Raw genomic sequence first — 26190 nt, 5'->3', positions numbered from 1 at the left:
ATCCTCCTGAGAAAGCAGGTCCTCCACCTGCTGAATCTGGAACGCTCAAAAGAAACACATCTGTAACAGTGACAATAAATTTGGCAGCAACAGGGGCTTGACAGTCCAGTGAAAATGGTTGAGTGTTAATGTGGTGTAAATCTGAATATTAGCAGCTGACATCTTAAGGGTTGTTTAATTAATGCATGTGAGACAGGTTCCATGTACAACAAGACAGGCAGAGAGGAAGAGAGAAAAACAACACAGAACAGTTTAATTACCTCTGGTTACGGACACTTTTGCCAGCAATAAAGCTTCCACGGCCTGTTCCTTGGACAGTGAACATACATCTGAAATGAAAGAAAATTGCTTATTTTGTGTAGATATGAAAATAATAACTGAGATATGACCTTTCAATCTAAAGCAGCAGATGTCATTTTCAGGATGCGACAATAGAGCACAGAAAGCTTAACACCAGACTGGTGTTGTGGTTGTTCATTAGGTGATGGGACATATGCAATATGTATACAAAATAATATACTCACCTTCCTTGAAAATCCATCTATACCACCAAATGAGACAATGTTGTATCTTGAAAAAAACACATTGGAATTAAAAGTGAAATGTTTAACCCATTAACCTGATTCATTATTTATCTATTACCAGTTTAACATCTCCAATTTCATACATCATTGAAAATGTGTCTAGGAATAAGTAAGATTAAAAAAGATAAAATAACTTCTTAGATTTAATGTAGACATTATACATCTTAGTACCTTATCAATGTATGATTTGTATCAATGTGGACAAGAGACAGGGGTGCAGGAACTGAGTATTTTTGCCGAGCAATGCAACGAAGCTGGATCATTCTGGCAATGATACCTGCACCATCTACACGCTGCAAAGACTCCCTAACTATTCACCATTGTACACGATGGCCCACTGCTCTGAGACTTCCTTTGACCATTCTAAAGCCCGCATGGGGCATCTTGCCTTAATGTCCCTGACTTTCTGGTCTAACTCTTCATCTGACATATCAGAATAGCATTCCCTGACAGACATATTGTGTTCTTTCATCACTCTGTAAAAAAAGCTTATATATGATTATATATTGACTATGAAGCAAATACGACATGGCCTGCTTATGAGTTGCCAAGAAAGAAAGTTAGATGAATTCAACTGAAAATGGCGAGAACAGGAATTTGTAGCTAAATATTTTTAGTTAGCTTGAGAATAAAAATTGCATGATTTATCATTCTACAGTATGTACAGTGGGGCAAAAAAGTATTTAGTCAACCACCAATTGTGCAAGTTCTCCCACTTCAAAAGATGAGAGAGGCCTGTAGTGTTCATCATAGGTACACTTCAACTATGACAGACAAAAGGAGAAAAAAAATCCAGAAAATCACATTGTAGGATTTTTAATGAATTCATTTGCAGATTATGGTGGAAAATAAGTATTTGATCACCTACAAACAAGCAAGATTTCTGGCTCTCACAGACCTGTAACTTCTTCTTTAAGAGGCTCCTCTGTCCTCCACTCGTTATCTGTATTAATGGCACCTGTTTGAACTTGTTATCAGTATAAAAGACAACTGTCCAGTGTACCTATGATGAAAATTACAGGCCTCTCTCATCTTTTTAAGTGGGAGAACTTGCACAATTGGTAGCTGACTAAATCCTTTTTTGCCCCACTGTATGTATGTATGTAATATAGTAGAATGTTATGAACCGACACTGAATCGTAGGAGCTAACTACTAGCTATGTAACGTTAGAAGTTGGACGGAAGAGCGCCCAGTGCTGCTTACCTAAGATGCCGTACAGTCCTTCTACGTAGGTGTCCGCTATGACTTCCTTTTTTTGTTTTCAAATGCATTTTTTGTTCTCTAAATCTTCTTGGGGAATAAAAAGCATAACGTTTTGCGCTGTATTACAAAATATTTGATTGCAAAAAAATGTTTAACTTTGAAGCCTCGTTTTTGCCTTCAGAACAATTATTTTGGATTGAAAAAAAAAACGTTTTGCTCTCAACAAAAAGAAATCCATTTCTTTCAAGTTGGGGAGGGGGGCTAATAGCTGAACAATAGACTATTCAACCTTTAGTAAAGAATAGTCTAATAGCCGAGCTAGGTGTGAAACGCCCCCGCCCTATCACTGACCAGATTTGCCCTGATGACCAAGGGGGAGTTGATGATTATTATTATTATTTTTTGTCCCAATGCTCTACTGTGTCTCTAACTGACTATGAATGGGCAGTATAAACCAAAGAATAAACTGATTACTGTGCACGAATGAAACAGGGAGCAGGTTTCAAACCCTCAACCTTCTTGCCTGAAGGCCAGCGCATTATCGACAGTGCACAAAAGCATGCTCAAGACTATTTGTTAGCTACGCTGTCCTTACAAACCACATAGCATATCATTACAGCAGTATGTTAGCTAGCTACCTAACGTTAGTAGTTATACATCAAACTTGACAGTATATTAACTATAGGCTAACTGAACCACATGGCATATCATTACAGCAGTATGTACCGGTATGTTACCTATCTACCTAACGTTAGTAGTTATACATCAAACTTGACAGTATATTAACTATAGACTATCTAACTAACTACTCAATATTTATTGACTTGATTATTCCCGTCATTCGTAGCTTAGCTAAATGCTAGTCATTCTGCGTTCTCAATGGACATTCAGGTGCTTTCGTAAATTTGCTCTGGTTATCTACTCCGATTTCAGAGCACTCTTTTCTGAGAGTACCAGAGCGCAGAATAATGAATTTATGGTGAGTAAAATGGTCAGAGAGGTCTCATTTGTGTCTGGAAGTAGCTAGCAAGCTAGCCAACGTTAGCTTGTGTATGACTGCCGTTGTAAGGCCAGAAGACTCAAATCAACCCTATGTTCAGTGTGCGCTCTGAGAGTGAAACTTTCTGAATTACCCAGAGGGTTTTTCATTTTTCATGGAAAAGAAACACCATAATGTTAATCAAATGAATTAAGCAAGTAGCAAGTAGAATAAATAAGCAAGTAGCAGTCAAAAGTATGGACACACCTAATTATTCCAGGATTTTTCTATATTTTTACTATTTTCTACATTGTAGAATAAATAACACATATGGAATCAGTTAAGAACTCATTCTTATTACAAGGACAGCCTACCCCTTCCTCCCTGCAATATGAAAGAATATCAAATGCTTCTCAAAGGTGCCCTCTGGTGGTCAAATTAGCAATAACTTGCATTAACAGAAAAAAATGGCAAAAAAATTGCCCAATTAAATGACGTGCCACAGAATGCAGCCCACAAGGTGTGCCACAACTGTTTAAGGAGGAACCACTGTAAATGGAGGACTCAACATGAATGCCTGAAGGGAGTGACAGGGGTTAGAGGTGAAAGGTGAGGGAGGTGACTGACCTTGTATCAGTTGCGGTCATGCTTCGTGGAGTGGCTGTAGTACTGCAGCTCTTTGGGGATGGTGCTATCGTTGAAGCCCTGCAGACTGAGCTGCCACTCACCTAGCTCCAGAAAGCACTTAGAGAGGGAAGGAGGGATGGACGGAGAGAGTCTTGGTCTTGGTTGTTTTCACAAAGTCTCTCAGAGTAGGAGTGCTGATCTAGGATCAAGTCCCCATCTCATTCATAAATATCTAGAAGCCAAATAATTCTAGATCAACACTCATACTGTGATACATTTCATGAATACGGGCCGAGGGTTGCATCAAGGTCCGATCAATCTGAAGAGCCTTGGCAAGCTTGTGTCAACAGCTAAGGGCTGGTACGTGATATGAAGCTCTTACAGTAAGTCAGGCCATTTAAACTTGTTTGTTAGCGTGATGAATGCTTTCCACGTGGTGTTTCCTGCCTGGCAGCCAACCTACAGAGAAGTTGCCACAGAGGAGGCACGTCCACACACCCCTCTCTACCCCTTATTGCCTTGTTTGTCCACTGACATGGCCTTAGGCCCAGATCTGTGCCAAACTCGGGAGTAAAATTGAATTCACTGAATCCGCTTTTTACTTGACTATGAGAAAAGTCTGTTCGGTTGTTACAACTTCTTAAATATGTTGGTAATGTTATCATTTATACACTGTGCTCATTGTCACCACAAGTTGTCTGGGGGAGTTGGCAATGGATGTCCAACACAGTACAAGTGCAGTCCATTAATTAAAATGAAGAAGAATGATGGGAAGAGTTGTAATTAAAAATCACAAATGATTCTAAGACCTTTCTGTAGCTAAAGTAATGTGCAGCTGCTTTTGGTAATGATGCCTAAGTTTGATAAATGTCTTTGCGCGACATCAATCTCCCTTTCTCTTTTTAATATTGCCAAGCGTGTGATTGGTTTATAACACATCTCACCAGGAACTGGCGAGTGCTGCACAGCGATCCACCCCTCAGCTCCTAACTGCGTGGAGCACTATTTCCAGAGAGAACTTCTAATAAATTATCCATCAGCATTACCTAATTCTGCTGAGTACTTTTCCATGTGAAAATACACAACCGGTTCAGTTTGTCTCTGACAAACCTCTTCTTCTTAAGAAAAACACAGAAAAACTAGTGCCAGTAGTGCTTCTGTGTTACCACGAGAACTCAGAAGATTCCAAGGTTGCCGGTCTTATCATGGTAATTGACTTGTAACGTGTCCAGTTTTCAAATAAATAGCTCTAAAATTATAACAAATTATTTTGGGGAGATGGAGTGTGTGTGTGTGCCCGGACCAGGTGTGCACCTTTCCACAGTGCCGACCTGTTTTCGGGAAAGTGTGTCAGCACGTCTGGAACAAAATGGTGCTAACCAAGTTACACAGGTGTTTTCCCGAAACAACATTCCACAGACAATGAGAATCCCTGTCAGGAAGTGCAATGGCAGGTATGAAACCTTCCTTTCCTGGTGTCATGTTCGCTTGTTGCCTCAATAGAATTATGAGGTGTGTTTGTAGAGTGGCTAGTGAAAGACTGCATGCCCCTTAAAAGGTGAAGACTGTGCAATGCCTTAAAATGTAATCTCATCCTACATACATTTGAAGTCGGATGTTTACATATACCTTAGCCAAATACATTTAAACTCAGTTTTTCACAATTCCTGACATTTAATCCTAGTAAAAGTTCCCTGTCTTAGGTCAGTTAGGATCACCACTTTATTTTAAGAATGTGAAATTTCAGAATAATAGAGATAATTATTTATTTCAGCTTTCAATTAGAATATTACTGTCCATCAATGATTCCCGACCAAAATTACTGATCTTGAGCAATTCTGGCAAAAACAATGGCCACATGTTGCCCTAAGAGTTGTGCAAAGTTGGCCAAATATTATTCATGATTCACAGATGTAATAGTTTCCACCGATAATAACCTCTGGGGTGTGAAGACATGCAATCAAGACATCTTCCTTTTTTTAAATGGATTTTTAAATGTTTTATTTATTGCACTTTGAATCTTTGGAGTAGGTTGTGTAGATACAGTTGAAGTGGGAAGTGTACATACACTTAGGTTGGAGTCATTAAAACTCGCTTTTCAACAACTCCACACATTTCTTGTTAACAAACTATAGTTTTGGCAAGTCAGTTAGGACATCTACTTTATGCATTACACAAGTAATTTTTCCAACAATTGTTTACAGACAGATTTCACTTATAATTCACTCTATCACAAATCCAGTGGGTCAGAAGTTTACATACAATAAGTTGACTGTGCCTTTAAACAGCTTGGAAAATTCCAGAAAATGATGTCATGAGTCAATTGGAAGTGTACCTGTGGATGTATTTCAAGGCCTACCTTCAAACTCAGTGCCTCTTTGCTTGACATCATGGGAAAATCAAAAGAAATCAAGACCTCAGAAAAAAACATTGTAGACCTCCACAAGTCTGGTTCGTCCTTGGGAACAATTTCCAAACACCTGAAGGTACTGATTGGCCATAATGCCCATTGTTATGTTTGGAAGAAAAGGGGGACGCTTGCAAGCCGAAGAACACCATCCCAAACGTGAGGCACGGGGGTGGCAGCATCATGTTGTGTGGGTGCTTTGCTGCATGAGGGACTGGTGCACTTCACAAAATAGATGGCACCATGAGGATGGACAATTATGTGGATATATTGAAGCAACATCTCAAGACATCAGTCAGGAAGTTTAAGCTTAGTCGCAAATGGACAATGACACCAAGCATACTTCCAAAGTTGTGGCAAAATGGCTTAAGGACAACAAAGTCAAGGTATTGGAGTGGCCATCAAAAAGCCCTGACCTCAATCCCATAAAACATTTGTTGGCAGAACTGAAAAAGTGTGTGTGAGCAAGAAGGCATACAAATCTGACACAGTTACACCAGCTTTGTCAGGAGGAATGGGCCAAAATTCACCTACGTTACAGTGGGAAGCTTGTGGAACGTTTGACCCAATTAAACAATTTAAAGGCAATGCTGCCAAATACTAATTGAGTGTATGTAAACTTCTGACCCACTGGGAATGTGATGAAAGAAATAAAAGCGGAAAGAAATAATTCTCTCCACTATTATTCTGACATTTCACATTCTTAAAATAAAGTGGTGATCCTAACTGACCTAAGACAGGGAATTTCTGCTAGCATTAAATGTCAGGAATTGTGAAAAACTGAGTTTAAATGTATTTGCATAAGGTGTATGTAAACTTCTGACTTCAGCTGTATCTCCCTGGCATATTACATAATTTATGCAGCAGCATACAAGACATTTTTGGACTCACCTTGTTGTGCTGTGCTCACTACAGGAAGGTGGCGCAGCTATCCTTTTTGTGGGAAAACGTTGTCATCAAATTCTGCCATTCTCTGGATTTATGGTTCATTCAGGACAACTGGGAACTCGGAAAAAGTCAAAGCATGACATCAGTGAGCTTCAGGCCAGAGCTCTAGAAAGAAGCCGGAGTTCCCGACTTGGAATTCAGAGTTGGATGACCGTTCAAAACGTATTTTCCCCAGTCAGAGCTCTTTTTATTCCAGAGTTCCCAGTTGTCTTGACCTTACCAAAGTCTGAAATTGACCAGTTCCGAGTTTCCAGTTGTTTTGAACGCGGCAGAAGTCATGCTGGATTGATAGCATGGCCAATGTATTCAACCTTTACTGGCCCATGGCATGTCAATGTTTATCCTTTTAAGCTTGGAAAAGACACCCTTAAACCCAGACCACACACCGACTCCACTGAATAGCAGGGTAGTGATTGCTTTGCAATGCTTGCAGTTAGCCCTTCCAAACCACTCATTGTTGAATTTGAATTTTCCAGCTTGTTGTTCAATGTTTATGTCCAATGGCCAATGAGCAGTTTTATCTATAATTTCTCTTCATATGACAAGAATTTAGAAGGAGTTTCTAGTAGATTGGTTACCAAACTTTTTATACCCCTTCAAACATTCAACCTCCAGCTGCATACCACCTCTAGCACCAGGGTCAGCGCACTCTCAGATGGTTTTTTTTGCCATCATTGAAGCCTGCCACACACACACTATACGATACATTTATTAAATGTAAGATCAAGTGTTTGTCACAATCCGGCTCGTGGGAAGTGACAAAGAGCTCTTATAGGACCATGGCACAAATAATAATATAATAATCAATTATTTTGTTCTTTATTTAGCCATCTTACAAAATTGTGAATAACTCACCACAGGTTAAAAGGGTTTGGCTACCTGTCTTTGACATTGTGTTGTTATTCGCTGAACACTAGATGGTTTCATTGTATTTTTGGCAGTGAAACCCCAGTTAGTGGATTGTCGACATGATTCATGATGATGACTGCTTGTCTAGCTTGACATGATCAGTCCAATCAAGATACACGGTAGATATAGCGTGATTCATGATGATGACTGCTTGTCTAAGCTTGACATGATCAGTCCAATCAAGATACACGGTAGATATAGCGTGATTCATGATGATGACTGCTTGTCTAGCTTGACATGATCAGTCCAATCAAGATACACGGTAGATATAGCGTGATTCATGATGATGACTGCTTGTCTAGCTTGACATGATCAGTCCAATCAAGATACACGGTAGATATAGCGTGATTCATGATGATGACTGCTTGTCTAGCTTGACATGATCAGTCCAATCAAGATACACGGTAGATATAGCGTGATTCATGATGATGACTGCTTGTCTAGCTTGACATGATCAGTCCAATCTAGATACACGGTAGATATAGCGTGATTCATGATGATGACTGCTTGTCTAGCTTGACATGATCAGTCCAATCAAGATACACGGTAGATATAGCGTGATTCATGATGATGACTGCTTGTCTAGCTTGACATGATCAGTCCAATCAAGATACACGGTAGATATAGCGTGATTCATGATGATGACTGCTTGTCTAGCTTGACATGATCAGTCCAATCAAGATACACGGTAGATATAGCGTGATTCATGATGATGACTGCTTGTCTAGCTTGACATGATCAGTCCAATCAAGATACACGGTAGATATAGCGTGATTCATGATGATGACTGCTTGTCTAGCTTGACATGATCAGTCCAATCAAGATACACGGTAGATATAACGTGATATGACATTTTATCTGTTGCCAAGGACCTTCTTGGATGGGCACTTCTAAAGTAAATCCATGGCAGCACCCAAGGGGCTTGAATTTTCGATCTCTCCTGTAGATTTTGCGGTGACAAAGTGTTCCCGAGTGATAGAACACTGAGTCAATCACGGCACATCTAGAGAACATTACCAACCCCTACGCTCCGTATTTTCTGCTGGCTGCCCCACCAACACAAAAAGCAATGAGCTAGGCTGAACATCTCCATTTTGGAGATGCCTTACTCAAGAAAGCAAAAAAGAAACCATGTTTGTTTGCGGCTTTATTAACTCAATGACTTTAAAAAAATTTTTTTTTTACATTGCTTGCAAACTGATATGTGACACGTATTAATGTCAAAATAACATAACAGGCAACAAAATGGTTTAAAATACAGTACTAGTCAAACGTTTGGACACACCTACTCATTCAAGGGTTTTTCTTTATTTGAACTATTTTCTACATTGTAGAATAATAGTGAAGACATCAAAACTATGAAATAACACATATGGAATCATGTAGTAACCAAAAAAGTGTTAACCTCTCTAGGGTAGGTGAGACGCTCACGTCCCACCAGGCCAAAATCTGGTGAAATTGCAGAGAGCTAACATTTTAAATACACCATTCGTTGTATTCTTGTAAATACATGTATCTTACATCATTTAAAAGATGAACTTCTTATTAATCCAGCCGCTGTGTCAGGTTTCAAAAAGCCCTTACTGCGAAAGCAAACATGCTATTTTCTGAGGATGGCGCCACACACACACAAGTATTACTAGCATTTTCCAACCAAGCATTAGCATCATGAAAGTCAGAAATAACATTAAAATAAATCGCTTACCATTGAAGATCTTCCTCTGGTGGCAATGCCAAGTGTCCTAACTACACAGTGAATGTTCGTTTTGTTTGATAAAATCTATTTTTATAGCCTAACACGAAACATTTGTAAACCGGTTGCGTCGTGATTTCCGTCTCATTCAACTTTGGACGAAGCGTTCGTGGTAATTACACACACTAAACAAAAGTTTATCCAGTCATGGTTGGTTTCATTGCAATCCTCTGGTTGTTACTAAAACAACCATACATGATGGTTCTTTTCCCGGGACGTATTGACCGAAACAAACCGATTTTAAGACACCAATCAATGACCTCATTGCGCACCAATGGTAGGACCGGTCTATCGTTGATTGACTGTATTTTGGCCCAATGACCACTGATCATCTTGAAATCTAGCTTGGAAGATAGCCAATGAGCTGAGGTAAACTGCAATATGTAATGGTTATACATTCGAAGACAAGCCTTTGTCGTAAACTCTGCCGTAAAAGAGGTTCCTTCGCCATTGACGAAGCCACGAGTGTTACGCATAGCAGTACATATTCAATAGCATTTTCACCAAGTTTATATATTTAAATTATGGCGAATCAATCAGGAAAAGCTAAAATAAAGTCTAGGTATACAGATTTAACCCAAATTATAGAGGAAATTGATCGAGACAGCGAGACAGAGTTTCTTCAGGAAGATGAATCTTTCAGCGAAGCTAGTTTTGACTCCCAGGCGGAATAAATGTTTCTGGAATGGTAAGTTCTAATGCTAATGTCATTGTTTGAAATTAATATGAAATATTATTCATTTGAGATTATAATTATTTTTCTTATTTTATTTGCAATACATAAAAATATCATCTGTAATGAAATGCATAAAGTACACATTGGCAATACTGTGTGTGTGTGATATATTATTTGACATAAACATGGAATGGAACAGCACTTCACCATAGTGATTATGTTCCCTGTACTCTGTACATATCTGTTTATTTTACGTGTTGATACAGGGCTCTTACATGAAAGTATTGTTACTGATTTTTAAAAATCTTTCACAGTGGCAGTGATTCTTATTATGAGCTGCCAATGTCTAGGTGTCCATCTCCCTCTGAAGCTGGTTCATCCAGCCAGACCCCCACTGTCTCCTGCTCCACACCTACCTGGCCATCTAGAGGTGTGAAGTCAGTGACAAAGAAGCGGAGGTGGGGAAGAGAGAAACCTGCAGACAGAGGGCCAGAGGGTTGTTGGCACTCTGTGTTAGAAGATGATGTGGAACCAAATCCACCAGTTTTTAGACCCAAAAGGCAGCCAGGACCTCAACTAGACATGACTGCAAAGGACAGCCCCCTTCAACTTTTTCAACTGTTTTTCACCTCGTCAGTTGTTGATTCCCTGGTGGCGAACACCAATAAGTATGGGGCTAAGAAGCAGGCAGGAAAGAAAGAGGCATGGAAGACCATTTCCATGTCAGACCTTTTCTGCTACTTTTCAATGGTCATTTACATTGGGCTGGTGAAGTTGAAAACTCTAAGGGACAACTGGAAAACGTCAGCTCTCTATCAACTGCCTTTCCCCATGACTGTCATGTCTTGTAAATGGTTTCTGACTATCTCACGGGCACTTCACATCAGTGACCCAGAAGTTGATGGGGAGAATGACAAGAAGAGAGGCACACCAAGGTTTGATAGGCTCTGTAAAATAAAACATCTCTACCCCAGCATCGTTAATGCCTGCAAGACTTATTTTCAGCCCGCCCAGAACATGTCCATCAATGGTAGCCTCAAAGGCCAGAATCAGCCTCAAACAATACATGCGTAACAAACCAACCAAATGGGGTTACAATCTGTTTGTTTTGGCTGATTCTGTGTGTACACTTGCAATTTTTTTTGTTTATGAGGGGAAAAACAGTTTTGCTACCGGTAATGGACTGAGTTATGATTCCGTTATGGAGTTATTGGATTTTCAACTGCTGGGGAAGGGCTACAAACTGTTTGTGGACAACTTCTATACAAGCCCTACCCTGTTTACAGAGCTCAGGAAGCGGGAGGTGTGGGGTTGTGGCACAATTCGTACCAACAGGGTGGGATTTCCAAAGGTGAACAACATGCCTAAGCGGGTTGAGCGGGGTACCGTGTGATGGATCCGTGAAGATGGCCTGCTGTTTGTGAAGTGGATGGGTACCAGAGAGGTGGTCATGTGCTCCAGTATCCACAAGTCCTTCAGTGGAGATCACGTCGTCATGCGTGTGAAGGACGGTGCCGGGGCATGGACCACAAAAAACTGTCCCCATTCCAGCTGCTGTGAAGGACTACAAAAAGAGCATGGGAGATGTGTACCTCTCAGATGCGCTGATGGGCTATTACAATGTTCTACACAAGACCATGAAATGGTACAAAACATGTTTCTATCATTTCATTGACATTGCTGTGGTGAATTCCTTCATCCTCCAGAAGGAAATGGCCAAGAGCTGTGGACAGCCTACCCATCTCACAGCAAGCCTTCAGGTAGCTGCTCAACCAGGAGCTTGCTAGCTACAGCAAGTCCACTGCAGCACCTTCTGCTCCAACCAGTGGTGTTTACCTGCCCGGATTCATCTCTGCAGGCATGAATGTGCCACAGAGCAAAAAGGGCACAGTAGGCAGAAGTCGTTGTGCCCTTTGTCACAGGAAATGCCCCATCCCCTGCACCACCTGTTCAGTAAGCCTCTGCTTTACAGCAGAAAGAGACTGCTATGGGCCATGGCACCAGCGGCACAATATTGTGTAGAAGACTGAGGGTCTTCACAATATTGTAAAAAGAAAATATGTAAATAGTTACCATTGTTAATTGTTTTTGGGGGGGGGGTGTGTTAGAATAGCATTTATGTATTTTGTATATAGTTCTTTCCTTCAAAATGTATCACTGTACCAATTCAGCCACTTGGGTACATTTGGGTACATTTGTGTGGGACACCTGGGTGACTTCATGCTCAATGTCATGTAGCTCGCTCATTTTTGAAGTTATCTGTCTAAAACTTTGCTCAGCTATTGTTGCCATCGTATGTTCTTCATTCAAATTATCCACAGCATCCTATCTGTATGTTCGGCTGAAAGATGATGCAGCAACAATAAAAAACAGAAAACGTATGTTTATTTCCTTGTATTTTATTCTACCAGATCTATTGTGTTATATTCTCCTACAAAATTCAGAGTGTTTCCTTTCAAATGATACCAAGAATATGCATATCCTTGCCTCTGGGCCTGAGCTACAGGCAGTTAGATTAGGGTATGTCTTTAGGTGGAAATTGAGAAGAAGGGGTGGGTGTACCACAAAGAGGTTAAACAAATCAAAATATATTTTAGATTTTAGATTCTTCAAAGTAGCCTTGATAACAGCTTTGCAAACTCTTATAGACAGTGTAGACATTGTTAATGTTGTAAATGACTATTGTAGCTGGAAAAGGCAGATTTTTTTATGGAATATCTACATAGGCGTACAGAGGCCGATTATCAGCAACCATCACTCCTGTGTTCCAATGGCACTTTGTGTTATCTAATCCATGTTTATAATTTTAAAAGGCTCATTTATCATTAGAAAACCCTTTTGCAATTTTGTTAGCACAGCTGAAAACACACAATAAAACTGGCCTTCTTTAGACAAGTTGAGTATCTGGAGAATCAGCATTTGTGGGTTCAATTACAGGTTCAAAATAGCCAGAAACGAAGACCTTTCTTCTGAAACTCAGTCTATTCTTGTTCTGAGAAATGAAGGCTATTCCACAGGAGAAATTGCCAAGAAACTGAAGATCGCTACTCCCTTCACAGAACAGCGCAAACGGGCTCTAACCAGAATAGAAAGAGGGTTGGGAGGCCCCGGTGCACAACTGAGCAAGAGGACAAGTACATTAGTGTGTCTAGTTTGAGAAACAGACGCCTCACAAGTCCTCAACTGGCAGCTTCATTAAAGAGTACCCACAAAACACCAGTATCAACGTCAAGAAAAAGCCATATCTCAGACTGGCCAAGAAAAATAAAAGATTAAGATGGGAAAAATAACACAGACAATGGACAGAGGAACTCTGACTAGAAGGTCAGCATCCTGGAGTCGCCTCTCCACTGTTGATGTTGAGACTGATGTTTTGCAGGTACTATTTAATGAAACTGCCAGTTGGAGACTGTATAATCAGTCATCCTCAGCCAGCAGGTATCCAGCTACTTATCTCCAAACAAATGTGGCATGGTGCCAAGGGTATTATGAGGCATGTCTTATGTTGCTTCAAAGTAGCCAAGCTAAAATCCAACTAAACATGCAGGCAAATATTTTATAAACCAGAAGTATTTTTCTCTCATCTTCTATTTAAAAAAAACAATCAATGTTCTTTCATTGTCCAGTAGCCAAAGGCACAATCCTAGTGATATTGGCAACACATAGTAGTTGTTGCATATTTGGATGTCCCCACTTTCAAAATTTCGAACAGATTTTTTGATGTCTGTCACATGAAACCACTCATAATGGTGTTCTCTCACTAATTGCATTATGGAACAAACGTTTGCGTGTAACCTAGCCTACTGCCATGTGCGCATTGCTGCGCTTATAATTGGATCTAGCCTAGGCCTACTGGTTGTATGAATTTGGGATCTACCATCTTACAACTGTCCCAGAGTCTGTTTACACAGAATGAAACGAGAGTGAAATTAGCTGGGGTTGCAAGACGTAGAAGAGTAACAGCACCGGGGTCGGGTCACGGTCCTGGAGAAAGAGTAGAACGCTCTGTACGTGACCCTTTAGATGAGGGAGAACATGTGGGCTGAGAAAACGTTTGTGTGTTTTTAAAGCTCACACTGCAATAACAAATAGAGTGCGACTGATTTGTTTTTCTCCTAAAGTAGTTGCGGTAGGAGTCCTGGCCATGAGCTTGTAGAGCTCCTGCTGGTGCTGCTTGTCTTCAGCGGCATGCTGGGCCTGTTGCTGCATCCCCTGGACAAAGTGTTGTGTGTGCTGGAAGGCTTCAATCTGATGGGGGACAGAGGAACAACAGACACACACGAGGGGGGGTCAAATAGGAATTCTCATTCAAAACAGGGATTCAACTCAACTCTCCTGACATAGTCAAAATACAACTGGCTCCAGGCTCTCTACGCTATTCCCCCACACCATCTGATAAGAGTGATGTTCAACAGTATTTGTCTTTATCTTTAAATTAGTTTCAAAACGTTTCCCCCTTCAGAGTGGGGATGGACGGCTCCTCTCTGGCAGGGACCGGGGTGCATGTGTCATTAAGATTCCTGCCTTGTGAGCTGTGAGTGGCTCCTGCAGCTGGCCCTACTATAGCTCTGTGGCGGGCAGCAGGCTGGTGGGCGCAACATCGCCTCTTCAACCTCAGGAGGCTGAAAAAATGTGACTTGTCACCAAAAACCCTCACTAACTTTTACAGGTGCACAACTGAGCGCATCCTGTCGGGCTGTATCACTGGTACGGCAACTGCACCACCCTCAACCACAAGGCTCTCCAGAGGGTAGTGAGGTCTGCACAACGCATCACCGGGGGCAAACTACTTGCCCTACAGGACACATACACCACCCGATGTCACAAGAAGGCCAAAAACATCATCAAGGACAACATCCACCCGAGGCACTGCTTGTTCACCCCGCTATCATCCAGAAGGTGAGGTCAGTACATGTGCATCACAGCAGGGACAGAGAGACTGAAAAACAGCTTCTATCTCAATGCCATCAGACCGTTAAACAGTCACCTCTAGCCGGCTAGCACCCGGTACTCTACCCTGCACCTTAGAGAATGCTGCCCTATATACATAGAGTCACTGAACACTGGTCACTCATCCTATATAACCACGACTATACATACCATCCATCATTTCTATATACACCATTCAATGAACTGCATTTTAGTTACACTGTTCATACACACTGCATATTTATTTATAAACTGTATTCGGGGCGGCAGGTAGGCTAGTGGTTAGATCGTTGGGCCAGTAACCAAAAGGTTGCTCAATCAAATCCCCGAGCTGACAAGGTCGCTCTGCCCCTGATTGCATTTGGATGACTGTTACAGTATTTGGGTTGTTCATTGGATTCCTTCAGACATTTCTTGATTTCTTGTTCTTTCTGGGTTTAAAAAAAAAGTGTTTTATTATTATTTGAACATCTGTTTGACATTTTACTGCATTATTAGGAACTAGTAACAGAAGCATTTCGCTGAACCTGCTAGAACATCTGCTAAACTGTATGGACCAATTCACTTTGTTTTGATGCTATGACATCATACCTCAACGTAATGAAATTATTTTATGTTGAGAGTGGAAAACAGGTATGGCTCCCTGCAAGCCAATACAATCACTTACGATAAAAGTGCCGTGGGGGAGGAAAAATGATAACAATGTTATTTAACAGGTTTGAGGTACGGTTTCTAAACCGTGTGATTTCCGAGAGGCGCGCTACATTTTGCAATCGTTCTAATGAGAGATTCAGTTTCACACCAAAGCAAACAGACTGTTGGACTTTCCGGCAGTATCCAAATCCAGGAGACAATCTGATTGCCAAATACTGGGTTTTATAGCCATTTCTGACAGAGATATCTGTGCCCGCTGTTTTATGGAGTCCAATGTTTTTTCCAGAAGGACTTTGTCAGGCCTGGTCAAAACGTTACACTCGATAAAACGACGTGAGCTGGACAACGTAGTGCATTTAATCATGATTTTATACAAAAACATTTTGGGAAAGGATAACTGGTTAATGGTGCAGGCTAACCGGTTGCAAAAAGAACCCTTACTGGCATCCCTATTTTGAAACATTTGGCCCTTGACCCATTAGCTGTCCTGTGCTAGTGAACTCACCAGACGTCCACTCTTGCCACAGAGGCTGGCGTACTTGAGCCAGGTCCTCATGTCGTCGTGGAGGTTGATGACCAGCGAGCAAACCATCAGGGTCCTCTTCCAGTCCTCTACGATCCGCTGGTAAACCTAGAGAAAGAGGAACAAAGAGCAATCTATCAATTGAATGTATTTTATAAAGCCCTTTTTAGGGTGTCTTCAGGAAGTATTAAAACCCCTTGATTTATTCCACATTTTATTTTACTACAGCCTGAATTCAAAATGGATTAGATAGGGTTTTATTCCGGCCCAGCTACATACAATAAATACCCCATAATGACAAACTGAAAAAAAATTGTTCAACATTTCTTTTTAATTGATTGAAAATTAAGTACAGAAAATTTCAAATTTACATAAGCATTCAGACCCCTTAGTCAATACATTTTAGAATCACCTTTGGCAGGTTTGAGTCTTTCTGGGTAAGTCTAAGAGCTTTGCACACCTGGATTGTACAATATTTGCACATTATAATTGTTTTATTTCTTCAAACTATGTAAAGTTGGTTGTTGATCACTGTAGTAGTAGTTGTAGATGTGTTGAGCGATTCGTGCTTTTTGAGGTTGGTTCGATTATAAACAAATAATCTCAGTTATTGATTTCAGTTTTAATGATTTGTTTTGACATTAAATGCACTATGCATTATGTGGTTTGAATGTTGTAACAAAACAGAATAAAACAAATACAAGTTTTTTTTTAAACTATTAACTCCCTACTATGTCACACAGTTCAAGCTTATTTATCTCTACAAAAACTGTGCATTGACCTCACAGAAAGAAAAAATGGAATTCAAATAATTGAACTGACATTTTGGTAAATCGCTCACTACTAATTGCTAAACATCAATTTAAGTCTTGCCATAGATTCTCAAGACAATTTTAGGTCAAAACTGTAACTTGGCCACTGATGAACTTTTAATGTCGCCTTGGTAAGCAACTCCAGTGTATATTTGGCCTTGGGTTTTAGGTTATTGTCTTGCTGAAAAGTACATTTGTCTCCCAGTGTCTGTTGGAAAGCAGACAACCAGGTTTTCTTCGAAGATTTTGTCTGTGCTTAGTTTCTTTTTATACAAAAACATCCCTAGTCCTTGCAGATGACAAGCATACCAATATCGTAATGCAGCCACCACTACTTGAAAATAAGAAGAGTGGTACTCAGTGATATGTTGTGTTGGATTTTCCCCCAAACATAACACTTTGTATTCAGTGAATTCCTTTGCCACATTACTTGCAGTATTACTTTAGTGCCTTGTTGCAAACAGGATGCATGTTTTGGAATATTTTATTCTGTACAGGCTTCCTTCTTTTCACTCTGTCATTTAGGTTAGTATTGTGGAGTAACTACAATGTTGTTTATCCATCCTCAGTTTTCATCTATCACAGCCATTATTCTCTAACTGTTGGCCTCATGGTGAAATCCCTGAGTGGTTTCCTTCCTCTCCGGCAACTGAGTTAGGAATGATGTCTGTGTCTTTGTAGTGACTGGGTGTATTGATACACCATCCAAAGTGTAATTAATAACGTCACCTTGCTCAAAGGGATATGTTTATTTGAGTTTGTACCCCTCTACCAATAAGAGCCCTTCTTTGCTAGGCATTGGAAAACATCCCTGGTCCTTGTAGTTGAATCTGTGTTTGAAATGCACTGCTCGACTGAGGGACCTTACAGATAATTGTATGTGTGGGGTAGAGAGATGAGGTAGTCATTCAACAATCACATTAAACACTATTATTGCACACAGAGTGAGTCCAGGCAACTTATTATGTGAGTTGTTAAGCACATTTTTACTTCTGAACATATTTAGGTTTGCCATAACAAATAGGTTGAACACTTATTGACTCAAAACATTTCAGCTTTTCATTTTTATTAATTTGCAAAAACATAATTCCATATAATAATTCCACTCATTATGGGGTTTTGTGTGTAGCCCAGTGATAGTGTGTAGGCCAAAATCTCAATGTAATCATTTAAATTCAGGCTGTAACACAACAAAAGGTGTAAACAGTCAAGGGGTATGCATTCTTTCTGAAGGAACTGTACACATTTTTAGTTTTCACAAATTGCTTTCCAGGAGAATTGACCAGACTTTACACACAATGTCCAGGTAGATGGTATTTTCCTCTTTTAGAAACACATTCTCTAGACACTAGAGAATACAAACAAACACACGTGTGCAAACAAAATGAGGGAAAGAAAAATGCAGCCTGGTTGAAGAACTTTGGGACTCCAATTAAGGGGGAAGAAACGACCCACAAAGTGCACACAAGCGCATATACGTAATGGGTAAACACAACAACGACCATAGTGTGCACAAGTGTGCCATGCAGCATTGTTTGAGAGCCCAGGACATTAATGTGGGGACACAGTCAACATGGTGTTTAGCTCATGCAATGCATTCCCCTTCATTCCAGGTCTGCGTCCCAAATGGCACCCTATTCCCAAAGTGCATTACTTTTGACCAGGAAGGGAAGAGGGTACTATTTGGAACTCAATCTAGGTCGCTTGACAGAGGAGTGTGCGACTCTCTTGACAGAGGAGTCAGGTTAGACGCCAATAAGTCACGGTAGAAGGGAAGCCTGTCAAGATTTGAACCTGAGTCTCTGGCGCTGTCATTAAACAAGCCTTGTTTGCTCTGCTGGCCCCCCCCCCCTCTTCTTTTATGAATGGAAAGTGGAACCATCTAAGGTTTGGGGGTTTACATATCCCCCTGGGAGATGTGACAGGCCCTAAGGCCCTATGGAGATGTAAATAATAGCCTTGTTGGGTTTGTGTCTAAGCAACACTTGTGTGGAGGTTTGTGTGTGAGGGTGAAGGGGTATGATGTGTTTGTGTGGTGTCTTAGGCAAAGCTTCAAAATGTCAACAAGACGTGACCTCAGAGGGAGAGAGAGAGAGGCTGGAATCCCAGACAGAAAAAGAGTGGTAGTATTAAACATGACTTTTACAACTCTTCTGAAAGTGAAGTCATCACGTGTTGGAAACTGCTTTCCTTGCATTGGCATCGAGTGCATACTGGAACTGTCACCACACCTACTTTTAGGTTTTCTGTCTGAGTGTGCACCGACAGTGGCCTAAAAATACCTCCAAGGTCTTGTTTTGATTTCCAATTAGGATGGTGGTAAGTGGGGCTAACTATACACAGCACATGGATCCAGTACATTTTTAGTTTGGGTCATTTTCTGGTCGGCGTTCGTATTGAGTTGCACAGTCATACACATACATTGTACCTGGTTGATTGTGTCAGTAGCATATGCATGTCTCAAAGATAAAGCCATGCAAGTCTAAGTACACATCGGCGGTACAGTTAAACTGCAAATGGCTCATTAAAATGTATAAACATGTCAAAAGCCGGCCGTCAATGGTTAACATTGGTTAACTGTCCTAACTGCTCTTGAAGAGTGTATTACAGGATCTAACTAACCACGTGCATGTTGTTAGGAATCTGGGTGTATACACCAGTGTAACACCAGCGTGGCATTGGAAAAGCCACATCAATGCATAATCCCATTAGGTAGGGCTAACTAACTAAATAACCTCTTTCATCTGTTGTGGAGGCTTTCTGCATCTCTCCGTTGACCATTTTCATAAAGCACATTCAATTTGAATTTTCTCTTGTTGAGAGTTGACTGATAGCGAAGTGAGCCATGTAATGTTCATTCATAAACAATGTTATCAGTGTTCGCCTCGACACAAACAGATCTTGTGAAACATTAGTGGAGAGTTTCGTGCTTACCTTGTAAGCTCTGCTGTAACTCTCTCCAGCCATGGCGGTCAGCTCTGCATCCAGTAGATCTCTGGCCTTGTCGATGCACTGGAATAGCACACACGTAGGTACACACCACAGGAGGTTGGTGGCACCTTAATTGGGGAGGACGGGCTTGTGGTAATGACTGGAGTGGAATGGTATCAAATACATCAAACACATTGGTTTCAAGGTGTATGATGCCAGCTTATTTGCTCTGTCCCAGACATTATTTTGAGCCGTTCTCACCTCAGCAGCTTCCGCTGGAACACACACACACACACACAAAGGACATTTTGGTTATCAACTGGGCAATGGAAAGTGTAGAGCTTTATATATTGGCATTGTAAATGATCGTTCTAAACAACACTGTTATGTCTATGAGAACGATGTAGTAACAGACCAATCACCAGCTGATTTACCAGATAGACTTATGACTTCTCAGGCAGATAGATGCATGCTCTCAACCTCCCAGTATTACAAGTCTCTCTTACCCAAAAGAAAGGTGCAGAGTACAACGGTCCGGAATCGAAAGATTACCAAGCATATCCGAAAGACACAACAGAGTTCATGTTGACATCTGGGCTTTTACCCTTTCCCCCATCATTCAGCCTCATTCAATGAGAATAGGCTGATCTTCTAATAGTCACCGTTCTCCCTTTCAGCGGAGGGAAACCTATATGCCACACCTGGAGTTAATCTAAGAATTAGAGAAGGGACAAAGGATCGGAGGGGGCACGCAGGGTGCATGTCTCTGGGGGTTAGGGTTATAGAGTGACGGGCGGGATGGGTTGACAGGGCCCAGAGGAACAGGTTGGTGTCAGTGGTCGATCCAGACCATGTCAGACACCTGGCATTTGGCCTGGACGGCTCCACATCGAGAGACCATGAGCTCATCTCGGACTCCATCGCTCATCCCAGAATGAAACACAGCTTATGGGACAGACCTTGTTGATACCTCACTCACTTAGTTTGCTCCGGGGTGAAAGTTACATTTATGAGTGGGAGTTACATAATGTTTCCACAACAAGGAAGTGCCACATTGTAAAATAAAAAGCTGTTGGATGTTTTATCCCTTTTATGAAAGGAAGAATTGAACAAATGGGAATCTTGTAAGGTCATCGATACAGTACATGTATTTTCAACAGGAAAAGACTGTAAAATGATTAGCAATGTTAAAGTTCTAAAAGGAAATAAACAGATCATCCTTTTCACACCTCGCTATGAAATCGCAGGACAGTATCCTTTAAGACAACGTAAAACCTACAGAAAAACGGCTACTCTTGGGTTAGCATATGTCAAGTATGTTTCCCTTACCGTAACCTTTGTTACCCACACCTAAACAATCGTGTCTCTACTGATTTCAATGGAATATATTGGTGTTTGAATCACTTTCATGTCACTTCGGGGGCCTTTGCACCACGCCAAGGAAAACCATTTAGGGAAAACAATGGATGCTGATGTCTCTCCCCTGCTGAGCCAATGAGGTCCTGATGCAGAGCCAGCACGACCCTGTAGAAGGCTCCATCGTGTGTGACCCCTCCATGCTGTCCCAGTGGCCTGCACACACACACAATCATTTCTGTGCTTCATGTATGATTTTAGCTGTGTGCTTTGTACAACTTCACCATGACATTTAAGCTGACTGTAAATATACATTTCCATTTGACATATTTTTTAATTCTTAATATCGTCCAGATATGGAATGAATCAAATAAATCCAATAAGCATACTAATTATTATTTAATGTGTATGTTTTCTCAATGTACAAACTAAAGACCGCAGTCAGTGTCTGGGCGTGTATGGGATATATGGAGCTCAGTGGCTACACACTGTGTTTGGCTTACGGATCAGGTTCTAATGTAATGAAGCCATAGGCCACCTGGAATTGATAAGCAGCAAGTGTGGTCTTGCACATTATGATCTCTGTGGCCGACGTCAGTGAGACATTTAAGCCTATTAACCCTTGCAAGGCTGCCGGCCCAGATGGCATCCCAAGCCGCTTCCTTGTTCAGACCAGCTGGCTGGAGTGTTAAAGTTAATGTTCAATATTTCCCTATCCCAGTCTGTTGTTCCCACTTGCTTCAAGATGTCCACCAGTGTTCCTGTACCCAAGGAAGCGAAGGTAATTGAACTAAATGACTATCGCCCAGTAGCATTCACTTCTGTCATCATAAAGCGCTTTGAAAGGCTAGTTAAGGATCATATCACCTCCACCTTACCCGACACCATAGACCCACCACAATTTGCATACCACCCCAACAGATCCACAGACGATGAACTGCACACTGTCCTATCCCACCTGGACAAGATGAATACCTATGTAAGAATGCAGTCCATTGACTACAGCTCAGCCTTCAACACCATTGTACCCTCCAAGCTCATCCCCAAGCTCAGGGACCTGGGTCTGAACTCCTCACTGTGCAACTGGGTTCTAGACTTCCTGACGAGCCAACCCCAGGTAGTGAAGGTAGGGAACAACACATCAGCCACGCTGATCCTCAACACGGAGCCCCACAGGGGTGCGTGCTCAGCCCACTGCTGTACTTGCTGTTCACCCATGACAGCGTGGCCACACAAGTCTCCAACTCAATCATCAAGTTTGCTGACGACACAACAGTGGTAGGCTTGATTAACAACAACGACGAGACATCATACAGGGAGGATGTGAGAGCCCTGGCGGAGTGGTGCCAGGAAAATAACCTCTCCCACAACGTCAACAAAACAAAGGAGCTGATCGTGGACTACAGGAGACAGAAGAGAGGGGCACGCCCACATCCAGAACTACAGGGCCACAGTGGAGAGGCTCCCTAAGCTTAAAGTTCCTCGGCGTACTCATCACACATCACTTAGGACCTTAAATGCGTGATGACAAAGGTGCAATAGCTCCTCTTTAACCACATGAGGCTGCAGAAATTTGGCTTGGCCCATAAGACCCTCACAAACTTCTAGAGATTCACAATCGAGAGCATCCTGTTGGGCTGTATTACATATAGATTTATATTCCGTACTCTGGTCCGGAAGCTAATTTCCTGCAATTCTATACATTTTGCCATGGGGTTTTGTACTGTGTATTTAAATACCAATATGTTAACACTTTACTTGACATCCAGCGTCATAACGTGTTATAACAGTCTCTCATAATCATGTCATAAAAGCTGATATAACCTGTTAAAATATGGTCATAACACTGTCATATTTATACCTGTTGTGACATATATTGTCTTATTTTATGGCTGGTTATGACACGTACATAAGAGTGTAGAAACCCACCAAACCTACCACGGTAGATATTTTATGGCTGGTTATGACACCTATATAAGAGTGTAGAAACCCACAAAACCTACCATGGTAGATATTTTAGGGCTCGTTATGACACCTACATAAGAGTGTAGAACCCCACAAAACCTACCACGGTAGATATTTTATGGCTGGTTATGACACCTACATAAGAGCGTAGAAACCCACAAAACCTACCACGGTAGATATTTTATGGCGGGTTATGAAACCTACATAAGAGAGTAGAAACCCACAAAACCTACCACGGTAGATATTTTATGGCTGGTTATGACACCTACATAAGAGTTTCAAAACCCACAAAACCTACCACGATATATATTTTATTACTGGTTATGACACCTACATAAGAGTGTAGAAACCCACAAAACCTACCACGGTATATATTTTATGGCTGGTTATGACAACTACATAAGAGTGTAGAAACCCACTAAACCTACCACGGTATATATTTTATGGCTGGTTATGACACCTACATAAGAGTGTAGAAACCTACTAAACCTACCACGGTAGATATTTTATTACTGGTTATGACACCTACGTAAGAGTTTCAAAACCCACTAAACCTACCACGGTAGATATTTTATGGCTGGTTATGACACCTATATAAGAGTGTAGAAACCCACAAAACCTACCATGGTAGATATTTTAGGGCTCGTTATGACACCTACATAAGAGTGTAGAACCCCACAAAACCTACCACGGTAGATATTTTATGGCTGGTTATGACACCTACATAAGAGCGTAGAAACCCACAAAACCTACCACGGTAGATATTTTATGGCGGGTTATGAAACCTACATAAGAGAGTAGAAACCCACAAAACCTACCACGGTAGATATTTTATGGCTGGTTATGACACCTACATAAGAGTTTCAAAACCCACAAAACCTACCACGATATATATTTTATTACTGGTTATGACACCTACATAAGAGTGTAGAAACCCACAAAACCTACCACGGTATATATTTTATGGCTGGTTATGACACCTACATAAGAGTGTAGAAACCCACTAAACCTACCACGGTATATATTTTATGGCTGGTTATGACACCTACATAAGAGTGTAGAAACCTACTAAACCTACCACGGTAGATATTTTATTACTGGTTATGACACCTACGTAAGAGTTTCAAAACCCACTAAACCTACCACGGTAGATATTTTATGGCTGGTTATGACACCTACATAAGAGTTTCAAAACTCACTAAACCTACCACGGTAGATATTTTATTACTGGTTATGACACCTATATAAGAGTGTAGAAACCCACAAAACCTACCATGGTAGATATTTTAGGGCTCGTTATGACACCTACATAAGAGTGTAGAACCCCACAAAACCTACCACGGTAGATATTTTATGGCTGGTTATGACACCTACATAAGAGCGTAGAAACCCACAAAACCTACCACGGTAGATATTTTATGGCGGGTTATGAAACCTACATAAGAGAGTAGAAACCCACAAAACCTACCACGGTAGATATTTTATGGCTGGTTATGACACCTACATAAGAGTTTCAAAACCCACAAAACCTACCACGATATATATTTTATTACTGGTTATGACACCTACATAAGAGTGTAGAAACCCACAAAACCTACCACGGTATATATTTTATGGCTGGTTATGACACCTACATAAGAGTGTAGAAACCCACTAAACCTACCACGGTATATATTTTATGGCTGGTTATGACACCTACATAAGAGTGTAGAAACCTACTAAACCTACCACGGTAGATATTTTATTACTGGTTATGACACCTACGTAAGAGTTTCAAAACCCACTAAACCTACCACGGTAGATATTTTATGGCTGGTTATGACACCTACATAAGAGTTTCAAAACTCACTAAACCTACCACGGTAGATATTTTATGGCTGGTTATGTCACCTACATAAGAGTGTAGAAACCCACTAAACTTACCACACAAGGCAAAACATTCCATTACACCATAAACATACTGTTGACACGCAGGCTATGTTCACATTTTTTTCTTGACCATAAATTATAACTGTAATTGCACACTCACTGATGTCAGACATGTACCTACCCCAATGCTCGGTTACTGAAAACTGGGATGAATGCAGGAGCAGATTTCAGGAGCAGGACAAGACACCCTCTTTTTGACTGATGACTGATATAAGGGCATGTACGTGATATGATATGATTATGATGGTCATAATGCTTCTTGACAGTGTCATAAAGTGTATGTAATACAAATGATTGAATATGATGAAAAAAACATTCATTAAAATAACATCAAAAAACTTAAGAAACAAACTTAAAAATAAAGGAAACTTCCCAGCAAGGAAAAAAATAATTTGAATGAATTTTGGTATTGACACTCTTATGTAGGTGTCATAACCAGCCATAAAACACCACAATATACAGTACCAGTCAAACGTTTGGAAACACCTACACATTCAAGTTTTTATTTTTATATTTAAATATGTATATATATATATCTTTTTTTTAAGGCTCTCATGCCTGAGCCAGCTCGCCAGAATCCCTTGCCTCAGCCCGTCTGTCAGGTTCCCGCGCATCAGCAGAGGTGACCGGTCCGCTCCTGATCCCCGGAATTGTCATTTTCTTTAGCATCCTGCAGATGGATCTGTGTGTAGGGGGGGAGGGGGTACGGTCACGTGTGCTCCCTCTCCGGCCTCAAGGTCACCAGGCTGTTCATTATCACCATCATTACGCGCACCTGTGTGTCATCAGACTTACCTGGACTCCCATCACTTCCCTGATTCCCATCCCTATATATGTTACTCCCTTTGGTTCCTTCCGTTATTGACTCTGTTTCAGTTTCCTGTCTGTGCATTGTTCGTGTTTCTTGTTTTGTATTATGTTTAATTTATTGAATTATTCACTCCCTGAACTTGCTTCCTGACTCCCAACCCACACGTTATAGATGGTGTATTGCTGCAGAACGC

At 41.0% G+C, this 26190-nt stretch overlaps 1 pseudogene; it reads right to left on the bottom strand.

Moving 5' to 3' along the window:
* Positions 1-26190, bottom strand: part of LOC115101921 (serine/threonine-protein kinase mTOR-like) — a 93656-nt pseudogene that overhangs the window by 5561 nt on the left and 61905 nt on the right.

Source organism: Oncorhynchus nerka, linkage group LG20 (genome assembly GCF_034236695.1).
Source record: "Oncorhynchus nerka isolate Pitt River linkage group LG20, Oner_Uvic_2.0, whole genome shotgun sequence".
In the NCBI taxonomy this organism is placed as follows: domain Eukaryota; kingdom Metazoa; phylum Chordata; class Actinopteri; order Salmoniformes; family Salmonidae; genus Oncorhynchus; species Oncorhynchus nerka.
The sequence above is the reverse complement of the archived record's forward strand: the minus strand, read 5'-3'. Positions and strand labels throughout refer to the sequence as shown.